General features: G+C 42.8%; 1 protein-coding gene across 20 annotated transcripts in view; it reads right to left on the bottom strand.

Moving 5' to 3' along the window:
• The window catches only part of BAZ2B (bromodomain adjacent to zinc finger domain 2B), a 459,321-nt gene that overhangs the window by 431,867 nt on the left and 12,000 nt on the right, over positions 1-15,454 (bottom strand). The gene's annotated exons all lie outside the window — the stretch shown is intronic.

Below are 15,454 nucleotides of genomic sequence, written 5' to 3'. Positions count from 1 at the left end.
CCATGAAGGCCAAGGAACACAGCAGACAGGTCAGGGATAATGTTGTGGAAAGCAGGGTTAGGTTAAAAAAAAAATCCCAAGCTTTGAACATCTCACAGAGCGCTGTTCAATCCATCATCCATAAAATGAAAAGAGTATGGCACAACTGCAAACCTAGCAAAACATGACCATCCACTTAAACTGGCAGGTCAGGCAAGGAGAACATTAATCAAAGAAGCAGCCAAGAGGCCCATGGTAACTCTGGAGAAGCTGTAGAGATCCACAGCTCAGGTGGGAGAATCTATCCCCAGGACAATTATTAGTCCTGCACTCCCCAAATCTTGCGATTATGGAACAGTGGCAAGAAGAAAGCCATTGTTGAAAGTAAGCTATAAGAAGTCCCGTTTGCAGTTTGCGAGAAGCCATGTCAAGGACACAGCAAACATGTGGAAGAAGGTGCTCTGGTCAGATGAGACCAAAATTGCATTTTTTGGCTTAAAAGCAAAACGCTATGTGTGGCAGAAAACTAATATTGCACATCACCCTAAACACACCATCCCCACTGTGAAACATGGTGGTGGTAGCATCACGTTGTGGGGATGCTTTTCTTCAGTATGGACAGGGAAGCTGGTCAGAGTTGATGGGAAGATGGATGGAGCCGAATACAGGGCAGTCTTAGAAGAAAACCCATTATGCCGTGTACACACGATCTGAATTTTGGTCGGAAAAAGCTCTGATGGTTTTCCCAATGGAATTCCGATGGGATTTCGCTCAAGCTGTCTTGCATACACAGGGTCACACCAAATTCCGACCGTCAAGAATAAGGAAGTTCAATACCCAGTAGCCAATAGCTTCCATCTCGTAGTTGAATCTGAGCATGTGTGAGTTTCTGCGCACCGGAATTGCATACACACGGTTGCATTTTCCCATGAAAATCTCTCATCGGTCTTTTGCTGGCCGAAATTCCAATTGTGTGTACAAGGCATTAGAGTCTGCAAAAGACTGGAGACTGAGAAGGAGGTTCACCTTCCAGCAGGACAATAACCCTAAACATACAGCCAGAGCTACAATGGAAGCATATTCATGTGTTAGAATGGCCCAGCCAAAGTCCAGACCTAAATCCAATTGACCAATTGTAGCAAGACTTGAAAATTGCCGCTCACAGATGCTCACAGATCGAATGTGACAGAGCTTGAGCTCTTTTGCAAAGAAGAATGGGCAAAAATGTCACTTTCTAGATGTACAAAGCTGGTAGAGACATCCCCCAAAAGACTTGCAGCTGTAATTGCAGCGAAAGGTGGTTCTACAAAAAGTATTGACTAGATACAAATGCACGCCGCAATTTTCAGATATTTGCAAAAAAATTTGAAAACCATTTATCATTTTCCTTCCACTTCACACTTATGTGCCACTTTGTGTTGGTCTATCACATAAAATCTCAATAATATACATTTTTGGTAGTAACATGAGAAAATGTGGACAATTTCAAAGGGTATGAATACTTTTTCAAGGCACTGTACATACAAAAACTGTCCAAGTGATATACCCTGGGTCTGACTTTCTTTAGCCTCACGGCTATCCCTCAGACACTTTTTACAATTTCCCCCGAGTTTCCTCCTCACTACTGTGTAGCATTAGACTGATACTGTATACACTGGAAGATCATTCTTTCTCTGGGTTATCAGTGTTAAAATGTATATTGAATTTATACAAACTCTTGTCAAGAGTTTATTATTACGTTAAATATTCCTCAGGATTTATACTTGGATTTGTTTTGGAAAAATAAAGTGCGAAAAAATAAAAGTGTTAGATGTAGTTGACCACAAGTTATAGTGCCCCTAGTGGACATTTTTTTATTCTTCCTCTTCTGTGATCAAAAAAAGAGAAAGTATCTGATAAATAAAAATAAAAAAATGCAAAATCAAGCAGTAATGAGTAAAGAAGAAAATCTCATAGAAACCCAATTTTTAGCAATTTATAAACTATTGAATACACCTTGCCATTAAAAGCAAGCTGTAGCTTATTTTCAGAAGACACATATTTTGATTTCCTGGCTGTTTCAAAGTTGTATGAAATTTTTTGAGATCCAGATTTGTAGATTTTCTTTGTAGGGGCCATTTGTATGTCAAAAGTGTACAAATAATTACCTTGCCCAATGAACGCAGAGATTAAAAAAATCAAATATAGGAATAGCCACCACAAGACTGTGTTGTAGGTAATATGCCTAATAGATGTACACTGAAAATCAGAAGAGCAGAGCACAATAGCTGTGATGTATTGTAATCAAGAAAAACTGCAGGTGAATGTTAAAAGTAATTATGGCTTGTGCAGTAGATTTTTAATTACAAGTAATATACAGAAACAAGACTTTTGCAACCATTAGGCTCCGTTCACACCTATGCTGGTGAGCTAATGCACATTATACTCATGGCATTGTGCGCTGAATTAGGTCAGCCTATTTATTTGAAAGTCGCACCAAAAAACAAGCTTGAATCTTTTTTTTTCTAGGCACGGCACCGAAGTACAAAGTACCACGTGATCTGGTGTGCTAAAACGTATGTGCCTTAGTAAGGTGCATTGGGGTGTCATTCAAAAGTAGCCCCCCACTACAATAAGGATACACATTTTTGTATGCTTTGGGATCAAACGATTTTGCGCACAGATGTGAACTCCAGGCACACAAGTACACACATGGATGAATTACTGTACATTTATGGGTGCTTTGCACATACCTCCCAACATATTGAGATAGGAATGAGGGACACCAGGGGCGGACTGACAACTCATGGGGTCCTCGGGCAATAGGAGATTATGGGGCCCCTGGGCAATAGGAGAAGATTATGGGGCCCCCAGGCAATAGGAGATTATGGGCCCCCCAGGCAATAGGTTATGGGGCCACACAGTATACACACACACACATACAGTATACACACACATACAGTATAGACACACAATATACTCAAACAGTATACACACACAGAATACACATACACACACTGAAAAGGTACTGGAGAGGCGGGTCAGCTATAATCTTGGGATTTAAAAAAAAAAAAAGATTTTTACATACTGTCCCTGGCTTTATTGAGGCTGTCAACCCTGATGGGGCCCTTTAGTGGCATGTGGCCCTTGGGCAGTGCCCTGAGTGACCCAATGGTCAGTCCGCCCCTGAGGGACACCTACTTGCAAACATATGTAGGCATAGGACACGCCCCAGACACACCTCCTTAAAGGAGAATTACCCCAAATAAGGTTAATTAAAACCACTCCTATTCATTTATATTGACTTTTAAATTAAAAGCAGCAATATAGAAATTGGATGAAAGGTTTAGCATTAAGAAACAATTTTGAAAGATAAAAAGTGCATTTTAGATACAACTATATGGATCAGACCAAAATGAGGGACAAATGATGGGCAAAGAGGGACAGAGGGACATTTCTCCAAATCAGGGACAGTGGGAGCTATGCTTTGAATGATAATTTTTTTTCTATTTTGAGAGACAAATACAGTACTCATTTTAGTGGTTTTACAGGTCACAAGTCCCAGAAGTCTTTGGGACCAGCACAGCCAGCTGCCCAGTTAAAGCGGAGTCCCACCCATTAAAGCTTCATGTACCAGGGGCGTTTTTATAACCTCTCCTGAACAATTTAACTTGACAGATAGTAACCCACGTTTAAAACGTCCGTTTTGCCACATTTACATGCCGCGCTTAGCCGTGTTTGCGCTTAGAAGCGTTTGAAAAGCAAAATTAATATTTTTTTTCAAATAGCCAAAAATGACAAAGCCTGTAAACGAAACGTGGCTAAATGCGAATTACAGCGTTTAGCCAGGTTTGGCATCTGAAAACGTCGGTACCTTTGGCATCTGAACTCATTTTTTTGTCTTCAAAGAAAAGCCTATAAATGCAACTGCCTAAAAACGAATTTAAACAAACCTGTGTACATGTACACACAAGATAACATTGGATGAGTTCAGGGGCAGTTGAAAAAAGCAGCCAACTGCCTCTGAACGTCAGTTTACCAGCAGCAGTGTACATGAGGTCTTAAAAGTCAGCAGCTACAAAAAGTGTAGCTGCTGACTTTTATTAATCAGACACTGACCTGTCCCACGGTCCACCGATGTGGGTGCACAAAGCCTCACTCCTCTCCCCCTCCTCCCCGCGGAGCCGGCATTCTAACTGTGGGCGTCCGGCTGTGGCACACACTGTGTATGTGCGAGCCGCGCTGCGCGCTGTGAATGGCCGGGCAATTTTCTGGGACCTGTGACGTGTCCCAGAAGATTGCAGAGAGGGAGGGGGGAGAGGTGATCCTCCTTCCGGCACTGCAGGGGAGGAAGTGGGAGCTGGGTGCCTGTAAAAACTGGGTACCCCCCCCCCCCCCCCCAAAAAAAAAAATTACATGCCAAATGTGGCATGTCAGAGGTCACCAGCACTTAAAGCGGAAGTTCAATTTTTGGGAGGAACTCCGTTTTAAGATGCCACTGCTGGGAACCCAAAGGCTAGTGATGAACGAGCCCAGGTGAGGATGGCGCTGGATTCCTGGACAGGTAAGTGTTCTGTTATTAAAAGTCAACAGCTACAGGATTTGTGGAAAACTGCTTTATGTATGTATTCCTAAAACTCTGCAGCTTTAGTACATGTATCTGGCTGTCCTTCACTCAGTCTGAGTTCTGCTGTGCATAGAATTACAGGAGGCTGATATCAAAACAGACTCAGGCACTTACAATACTTGTGTTTAAAAATACAGGTAATGATTTTTTGATGAACAGTGATAGCATTCACAAGTGCTGACAGTATTTCAGATTTAACATACACCGATAAGATTTTTACAGAAAAGAGATCAAATTCACAAAATGGTCATTTATGTAAGCGACATTTGGGTTGCAAAATGCGGTGCAGCTGTGCATAGAAACCAATCAGCTTCCAGCCTTTTTTGTCAAAGCTGAAGTTAGAAGCTGATTGGCTCCAATGCACAGCTGCACCAGATTTTGCACTCTCCAGTTTTAGTAAATCAACCCCAAAGTATTTACCCTGTTGATAAAATAATATGAAAAACAAATCAGAAATATTTAAACATCCAAATAAGGCATGGGTGCTCAACCTGTGACCCTCCATCTTTTGCGGGTCTACAAGTCCCACCATTCCTCTGCCTTTGGGAGTCATGCTTGTAGCTGTCAGCCTCATGGACCTGGTAGTTCCGCAACAGCTGGAGGGTCACAGGTTGAGCACCCATGAAGTAAGTAAGGGCTCCTTCTCACTTGAGGCAACCAGTGTTCATTTTGGCAGCAAATTTCGATTTAGTTTTAGTTATAGTCTTTTGACTAAAATGCCATTTTAGTTTTAGTCGTATTTTAGTCATCTTAATTGTTTTAGTTTTAGGGTCCTTTCACACATGCGGACCGTTTAGGTCGACCTGAACGGGCACTCCATGCATCTCTATGGAGCGACAGATGTCAGCGGTGACATGTTCGCTGACATCCGATTCCGATCCCCTACACTAAATCCAGATAGATGGAAACCCTATTTTCCATCTGTCTGGAGGATCGGATGAAAACAGACAGGCAGATCCGTTTTCATTAGATCCCCATAGAGGAGAGTGGGGATCTGACAGGTCCATCCCTAGACGGACTTGTCATCCACCGGCTCAGCGGAGATTAACGGATCCATCCCTGCTGAGCAAGCGGAGTCCGTAAAAACTGACATTATTATGTGAAAGAGCCCTAAGTCATATTTTAGTTGACTAAAATCTCCAGTACATTTTAGTTGACTCAAATCTCATACATTTTAAGTCACTAAAATCAAATGCATTATTTAAACATTTCTCTAGAATTTCCAAACCAATTACAGTAATACCTCGGATTGGGAGTAACGTGGTTAACAAACGTTTAGCAATAGGAGCTATTATTTTTTTGAAATCCTGAATCGGTTTGCAAGTGTTGTCTCGCAAAATGAGCAGGATTCAAGCCTCTGCGGTGTGCAGTACCGAATTCGGCCAGAGGAGCAGGGGTGCCAATGACACTCAGAGCCGTTCGGAGCCGTTCGCATTCGGAAACACTTGGAAATACTCAGTTCCCGAGTGTTTCCGAGCCTTTCTGAGGGTTTCCGAGTGCATCCGAGCCATCTTCGAGTATTTATAAGTTTCTACGGCACCCCCCACCTCTGGCCACATGCGGTACTGCATACAATAGAAGTCAATGTGGAACGAATTATCTTAGTTTCAATTGACTTCTATGGGGAAACTCTCTTTGATATGCGAGTGCTTTGGATTACAAGCATTCTCCTGAAACGGATTATGCTCGTAATCCAAGGTTACATTGTATATACTTCTGGAGTAAAAATCGAATAATATGTTATTATTTATGGTATTAAGGTTTGAACATGCCCTACAGACACAGATTTAGCCGTTGTGATATATAACGTCTTTATAAATAAAACCAAATTACATAAACAAACAAAAATATTGCTTTTTGTCAAACAGAAGTGCAACTGTAAAATACAAAAAAAAAAAAAAACATAAACTCTATTGGCTGTAATGTCATTCCACATATTACCTGACTATATTACCAACATAAAATATTAAGAAAAAATATAAGATAAGCCTTTTTCTTAATTTTTTCTCTTTTGGCAGTTTAGTAGATGCCCCTTACTTATCCTTATGCGGTAGTGCAATGTTTAAACTTTAATGTGCTATTATTAAAGGCTCTGGATGGAATTGCGTTGCCGATTTCGAAATGGCCAGCAGAAGCAGAAGTAGTGTTAGCCCTTGTACACACGGTCGGACATTACGACAACCAAATCTGTCGGATTTTGTCAGACGGATTTTGTCCGAAACTGTTGCATACACACAGTTGGACAAAGTTGTCAGAAAATCCGATCGTACTTAACATGATGACATTATTTCATTAGGACGGGACTATGTTCAGGCTAGTAGCCAATAGCTTTGGTCTAGGAATTTGATCTGAGCATGCGTGGCACTTTGATCCGATCGGAATTCTCTACACATGATCGGACAAAGTCCGATCGGATCATGTTGTCGGAAAGTTTAATAGCCCAGCTGGAAAACTTGGTTCGACGGATACTCCGACGGAAACAGTCTGATGGAGCCCACACACTGTCGGATTATCCGACAACAGGGTCCTATCAGACATTGTCCATCGGAATGTCCGACCCTGTGTACAAGGGCTTCGCTTTAATGTCAATTTTCAGTTTAGTTTTAGTCATAGGGGATATTTACGAAAGGCAAATCCACTTTGCACTACAAGTGCAAAGTGCTCTTAAAATTGCACTTGGAAGTGCATTCGCTGTAAATCTGAGGGGTAGATCTGAAATGAGGGGAAGCTCTGCTGATTTTATCATCCAATCATGTGCAAGCTAAAATGCTGTTTTTATTTTCCTTGCATGTCCCCCTCGGATCTACAGTGACTGCACTTCCTAGTGTACTTTGCACTTGTAGTTTGCACTTGTAGTGCAAAGTGGATTTGCCTTTCGTAAATAACCCCCATAGTCTTTTGACTAAAATGCCATTTCAGTTTTAGTCGTATTTTAGTCATCTGAATTGTTTTAGTTTTAGGCCGCGTACACACGGGCGGATTGTCTGTCCAACTTAGTCCGCTGAACCGTGTTTCAGCGGACAACCCGCTTGTGTGTGGGCTTCAGCGGACTTTTTCAGCGGACTGTCTGACGAACAAAGTCTTACGGAATTTCCGTAATTTTGTCCGTTCAAACTTGGTTTTGTCTGTCCAAACTTGGTTTCAGCGGACAGTCCGCTCGTGTGTAGGCAAGTTGGACGGATTAAGTATGGCGCATGCTCAGAAAGGATTTACACGGCCGAAGGTTGCATTGCAGTGTATAGGACATCGTTTTTCTAGTCCCGTCGTACGTGCTGTACACGTCATCGCGCAAGCTTTCAGCGGACTGTCTGTTCATCGTGTGTGGTCAAGTCCGTTCATTCAAATTTTGAATGGACTGTCTGTCGGATTGTCTGACGAACTTAGTTGGCCAGACAATCCGCCCGTGTGTACGCGGCCTTAGTTGTATTTTGTCCACTAAAATAGTGTTCATCTAGTCTGCAACCCCCCTTGTCACCCCTCTGAAAAGCCATCTACGTTGAATCGCTTTTCAGAGGACAGTTGACAGGCGGCTGGGAAGAGATATGTCACCTCCTGTTTTAACCCCCGCAAAAGGCCACAACCAATTGCCCCATGGCTCCATTGACTTGAATGAGTCATGTTCGCCAGCAGTACTGCCTGCCAAATGCCAATGGGGGGGGGGGGGTTAATTATTGTCGCGATACATGTACAGCCCTGAGAGGCTGCATGTCCATGTCCGGGTGGGCAGAGGGGGCAGTAAAACCATGGCTCAACTGAATGCTATTACTGCCCCCTGGCTGCACATCTGAACAAGCCATTATTTTTGCATGTTTAGTTTCAAGTAAAGTCGGTTTAATGAGCAATAACCTTACCGCTGCAACTGCTAATTTAATAGTAGTTTGTAAATTGTCTTTGAGAATAAATTACAAAAAAAAAAAAAAAAAGGAAAGTTAATGATCTGGGAGTTAAAATCAAACTGTCTTATTTCTAGCTTGCACTTACTGTTGATGAGCCATAGAAACTTTTGTTGATGAGCCGCAGAAACTTTTTTCTCTGATGAGTCACATGACCGGCAGAACTTTTTATACAACAGAAGAGTAGCTATTGTTCAGGAAACAATTTTAAGAACACTGAAGGTGATTGTCTTCCATTCCCACATGGGCTGACAAGCCTGGTGCAGCCGGGGGTAGGGCTGTGTTTTTTTTAACAAATCTTGCTCACATCACTCCTTTTGCTTTAAACTCTTTATTTCACAACCACACACCGGATTAACCGCTGAACTTCAAAAAAAAAAAGGGGAAGGTTCTCACGAATCAGATGATTACAAAAATCAAATAAATAACACTCCCTTTATAATTAGTATTTTATGCTTGTCCTGTGCTAATATACTCTTGTTTAAGCAGGTGGACGGGTGGTAAAAAACAGCCGCGGTTGTAGTGACCACAATGGCGCAAGGTAACATGGCCAAGGGCCATGTCAGCACTCACGGTGGTCATAGGGGGGGGGGATTTACGAAAACTTTTGCACTCAGAATCTGGTGCAGTTGTAGACATGTGCGATGTTTGCTTTGTAATGAATAGATTTTTGCACAAATTTGTTAGTATTCGTACATTCGGATCAATTCGAACATTCGAATAGCTGAAAGAACCAAATTACCAAAATTATGAAATCACGAATAAGCAAAATAACGAACGCGCAAAAATACGAACTTACGTACGAACAAACTTACGAAAATACAAAACTCCAAAACAGTAAAAGAACAAAAACAACATCTATAACCAAAGACATGCTGGTAAGTTATTTGGCTTCTGTCTAAATTGGCCCCAGTATGTGTATATATGAATGTGAGCTAGGGACCTTAGAGTGTAAGCTCCTTGAGGGTAGGGACTGATGTGAGTGTACAATGTATATGTAAAGCGCTGTGTAAATTGACGGCGGTCAGGGGTGGACTGACAACTCATGGGGCCCCCAGGCAATAGATTATGGGGCCACACAGTATACACACACACACACATACAGTATACACCCACATACACAGAATACACATACACACACTGAAAAGGTACTGGAGAGGTGGGGCAGCTATAATCTTGGGATTTAAAAAAAAAACACAGATTTTTACATACTGTTCCTGATTTTATTTAAGCTGGCAACTCTGATGGGGGCCCTTGGGCAGTGCCCGAGTGTCCGAATGGTCAGTCCACCCCTGACGGCGGTATATAAGTACCTGAAATAATAATAATTTACATTTTGTATTTCCAATCCTTTGTCTGCTCATAATTTTGTATGTTTGTATTTTCATTCGTGCATTCGTAATTTCATTTCTTCGTGTTCTCAAATCGTTCTTTTGAATGGACAGTGTAAGTGTATCTTAATATGTATGTCGTAATTCTGTGTTCTCGAATCGTTCTTTCGAATGGGCAGTGTATTAGTGAGTGATGTATCTCACTTAACCACTTCCGGACTGGCGCACGACTATATAACTTCCTTACTTTGAGGACGTATATCGTTGTTATGGCAGCAGCTAGCTGCCATAACCCCGGTATAGCCACGTTCGGCCGGCGGTCCAGTTTAAAGCGGGAGTCCGCCGGGAGTCCGCGTTTTTTTTTTTTTTTTTATAAGCCAGCAGCTACAAATACTGCAGCTGCTGACTTTTAAAATAGTGACACTTACCTGTCCAGCGCGCCCGCGATGTCGGCACCCGAAGCCGATCTCTCGATCGTCTCTCGGGTGCTGCAGCCGCCATCTTGGGTATGGGAATCAGGAAGTGTAGCCTTTCGGCTTCATTTCCCGGTTCCCTACTGCGCATGCGCGAGTCGCGCTGCGCAATAAGGATGGACCCGCTGCCTCTGGGATCTGTGTGTTTCCCAGCAGGCAGCGGGGGACTTTCGGAAAGGGGCGTAATCTACGCCCCTTTCCGCAGAGAGCTATCCCGGAAGTACAGGTATCTGCACCCCCCCTCCCCCCTGAAAGGTGCCAATTGTGGCGCCGGAGGGGGGGAGGAATCCAATGAGCGGAAGGTCCACTTTAGGGTGGACCTCCGCTTTAAGATAAAAGTGGTCTCTGTGGTGGATTTGCCACAAGATCACTTTTATCAGTGGCGGGAGAGGGCCCCCTCCCAAAGAATTTGTATCTCTACCCACCCTGTTCTGAAATTTACACAGCCCTGTCTTGCAGGCCAGGAAATTTCAGGTCTTGTTCTTCTACCACCCAATGACTGGACAGTAAAATTAGATGAGTTCATCTGTGTTACACTCTGTTCTCTCCTCCTATCAGCATGCCTCTTGTTAGTTCATTAGGCTATACTGTAGCACAGCTGACTTGCTCCATGTGCTGCTTCTACCTCTCCCAGTCTCAACTGTGCTCTACAGGGACTGCAAGAGATTCTTATCTATTCAATTCTCTTACTTACACTGTTTGCATTAAAAAATTACATTTCATGACATATTAATGATTAAAAAGTTGCATTCATGTGTGTCTTTCATATCTGCCTAGACATCTTATGTTTACCCATGAGAGCTGGAAGTAAAAAATGTAATCCAGCTGCTCCAAAGGTTTGAACAAGTAAGAAGCGTCACGAGTAAAAAAAAAAAAAAAAATAGAAAAATAACAGGCACCTTGAAAACAAAGTTGATTTACTAAAACTGGAGTGTAAAACCCGGTGCAGCTGTGCATTGGTAACCAATCAGCTTCTAAGTTCAGCTTATTCAATTTAGCGTATATAAAAAAAAAAATCTGGAAGCTGATATATATAATTAAATAATAATAATTAATAATTAATGAAAAAATATATATTTATTTAATTATTACAGTTACTTATAGTAGCACCAGTTTATGCAGCGTTTTACATATATATTGTACAATGATGTCAGTCCCTGCCCTCAAGGAGCTTACGATCTAAGGTCCCTAACTCACATTCGTACATACTGTACACATACTAGCGCAAATTTAGACAGGACCCAATTAACCTGCCAACATGTCTTTGGAGTGTGGGAGGAAATTGGAGTACCCGGAGGAAACCCACGCAGACACAGGGAGAACATGCAAACTCCAGGCAGGTACTGTCATGGTTGGGATTAGAACAGATGACCCTAATGTATAACCACTATATACAGAATCTCACAAAAGTGAGTACGCCCCTCACATTTTTTTAAATATTTTATTATATCTTTTCATGTGACAATACTGAAGAAATTACACTTTGCTACAATGTAATATAGTAAGTGTAGAGATTGTATAACAGTGTAAATTTACTGTCCCCTCAAAATAACTCAACACACAGCCAATAATGTCTAAACCACTGGCAACAAAAGTGAGTACACCCCTAAGTGAAATGTCTAAACTGGGCCCAAAGTGTCAATATTTTGTGTGGCCACCATTATTTTCCAGCACTGCCTTAACCCTCTTGGGCATGGCACTCACCAGAGCTTCACTGGTTGCCACTGGAGTCCTCTTCCACTCCTCCATGACGACATCACAGAGCTGGTGGATGTTAGAGACTTTGTGCTCCTCCACCTTCCGTTTGAGGATGCCCCACAGATGCTCAACTGGTTTAGGACTGGTGACATGCTTAGCCAGTCCATCACCTTTACCCTCAGCTTCTTTAGCAAGGCAGTGGTCGTCTTGGAGGTGTGTTTGAGGTCATTATCATGCTGGAATACTGCCCTGCTGCCCAGTCTCCGAGGGGAGGGGATCATGCTCTGCTTCAGTATGTCACAGTACATGTTGGCATTCATGGTTCCCTCAATGAATTGTAGCTCCCCAGTGCCAGCAGCACTCATGCAGCCCCAAACCATGACACTCGCACCACCATGCTTGACTGTAGGCAAGGCACACTTGTCTTTGTACTCCTCATTTGGTTGCCACACACGCTTGACAGTATCTGAATCAAATAAGTTTATCTTGGTCTCATCATTTCACAGGACATGGTTCCAGTAATTCAAGTCCTTAGTCTGCTTGTCTTCAGCAAACTGTTTGCGGGCTTTTTTGTGCATAATCTTTAGAAGAGACTTCCTTTGGTACGACAGCCATGCAGACCAATTTGATGCAGTGTGCAGCGTATGGTCTGAGCACTGACAGGCTGACCCCACCAACCCTTCAGCCTCTGCAGCAATGCTGGCAGCACTTATATGTCTATTTCCCAAAGACAACCTCTGGATATGATGCTGTGCACATTCACTCAACTTCTCTGGTTGACCATGGCGAGGCCTGTTCTGAGTGGACCTGTCCTGTTAAAGGGATTGTAAAGCTTTGTTTTTTTTTAAACAACAAACATGTCATACTTACCTCCACTGTGCAGTTCGTTTTGCACAGAGTGGCCCCAAACATCCTCTTCTGGGGTCCCTCAGCGGCACTCCTGGCTCCTCCTCGCATCGAGTGTCCACGTTGGAGAAGCTCTCTCCTACGGTGGACAGCATGTGGGCACGCTCCTGAATCCTGTATCTGTGTCCATTCACAGAATGCAGGACTCGGCCCCGCCCCCGGCGCCACGTCATTGGATTTAATTGACAGCAGCTGGAGCCAATGGCTGCACTGCTATCAATCTATCCAATCAGGATATGAGACACCAGCTAGAGCTGGTGTGCTCATTCCCAGCTGGCGAAGGATCAGGGTCAAGTAAGTAAAACAGGGGCTCGGGGGGTCTGCTGCACCACGGGAGGTTTTTCACCTTAATGCATAGAATGCATTAAGGCAAAAAACCATGAGAGTTTACAACCCCTTTAAACCGCTGTATGGTCTTGACCACCGTGCTGCAGCTCAGTTTCAGGGTCTTGGAAATCTTCTTATAGCCTAGGCCATCTTTAAGTAGAGCAACATTTTTTTTCAGATCCTCAGTGAGTTCTTTGTCATGAGGTGCCATGTTGAACTTCCAGTGACCAGTATGAAAGAGTGAGAGCAAAAAAAAACAAATTTAACACACCTTCTCCCCAATCACACCTGAGACCTTGTAACACTAATGCTGCGTACACACGATTAGACTATCTGGCAGACTTGGTCCACCGGACAATCCGCCCATGTGTGTGCTCCGGCTGACTTTTTTTTCCCAAACATCCGGCAGACTTAGAAAGTAGTTTTGACTCAAAAATCCGGCCGTCTGTGCGCTAGTTTGAAATGAACAGACTTTCCCGCACACGGACACGGACAAGCGACTTCCCCAAAGCACCCCCCCATGTTGAGGGCATGCGACCTGGTACGGCTCAGGAGGGGGGGGGGGTGCTCGCTCGTCCCCACCCCCTTTCCTGACCTGTCGGGTTGCGGGCTCGGATAAGGGTCTTATATGGACCTTGGGGGGGACCCCCACACCGTGTATTCAGCGTAGGGCTTCCCCTTTAAGTCCACACCAGGTGACGGGCCAGCGACATGTCAATCTCGCCGCCAAAGACTTCCTTCGCTAGTCCCGGCTACCTGGAGCCGCATTCAAAATGAACAGACTTTCCTCCATGTGTGGGCAAGTCCGTTCATTTCAAAAGTACGGCGGACTCCCGCCAAAAGTCCGGTTGTGCGTGGGCAGGTCTGCTCATTCGGAAAGTCTGGAGGACCTCCGCTTCAAAGTCCGGCGGTTTGTCCGCCAGGCTAAGTCTACCAGACAGTCTGATCGTGTGTACGCGGCATAACCGGTTACATGACACCAGGAAGGGAAAATGGCTAATTGGGCACAATTTGAAAATTTTCACTTAGGAGTGTACTCACTTTTGTTGCCAGCGGTTTGGACATTTATGGCTGTGTGTTGAGTTATTTTGAGGGGACCGCAAGTTTACACTGTTATACAAGCTGTACACCCACTACATTGTAACAAAGTGTAATTTCTTCATTGTTGTCACATAAAAAGATATAATAAAATATTTACAAATATGTGAGGGGTGTACTCACTTTCGTGAGATACTGTATATATATATATATACAGGCATACCCCACTTTTAAGTACACAATGGGGTTTATTTACTAAAGCTGGAAAGTGCAAAATCTGGCTCATTTCTGCATAGAAATCAAAGAGCTTCTAACCCCAGCTGGTTCAATTAAGTTTTGGTAATAAAACCAAAGCTTAAGTTTTTTTTTTTTAAACATACAATATAATAGACTGCCCTACCCCATAATTTATTTTTGACGAGGACTCTGAATTATGGTAATGTTTATCAAAATGATCTGCCATACTTGCTGTTTCATATTTTAATTTTTGTGTTTCATTCACACATCCTCCTAGTGGACATCTGTATATCATGGAATGTGATTATCATCTAGCATTTTTTCTGAATGACTGCATATAGCAAATCTGTTGCTTTCAGTCAAGCAACTAGCCTTTCACTAGAGCTGCAGTGAAGGCCAATCATTGTTCAGCATTGCAAACAGGAAACCAAGCATTCATATGCAATGTGCAAACATGGCTGACATCCCCCCCCACACACATAACCACCCCCCCCCCCCCCCCCGCGCCGTTGCATACAAATTTGCAAACTATAAACAGAAACAAGGTATCCTTTACAATGCAATACATTACATTGATAAAGTTATTTAGATTAAGCTAACCATATCCCAATAAAGATGAAAATGTTAGTCTATAAATTCCTTTCTAAATATATATATATGGGGAAAGTGCAATTGTCCTTCAAATATAAAGATGTGACTTTTTTACTCAGTTGCTGCCAAGGGCTGGCAGGGAAAAAAAAATCATATTCTGCATAAAACTCCACTAAACGTTACATAAAATTCCTCCATTATTAAAAATCAAGAGACATGAAATATAATAAGCCATGCATTATACATTAAATAATTCAAGGTCAGCAGCTACAAGAAATAAGTTATGTGCAGCCATCTGTAGCATACAGTGGTAGACCAGCATTGTGCATAAAAATAAAAATTAAACTAATTAGCATTGGCAAATTGTCTTGCATT

Source organism: Lithobates pipiens, unplaced genomic scaffold, assembly GCF_037356315.1.
Source record: "Lithobates pipiens isolate NorthernLeopardFrog02 unplaced genomic scaffold, aLitPip1_a1.2 Scaffold_22, whole genome shotgun sequence".
NCBI lineage: Eukaryota > Metazoa > Chordata > Amphibia > Anura > Ranidae > Lithobates > Lithobates pipiens.
This window is presented reverse-complemented; position numbering and strand designations above follow the sequence as displayed.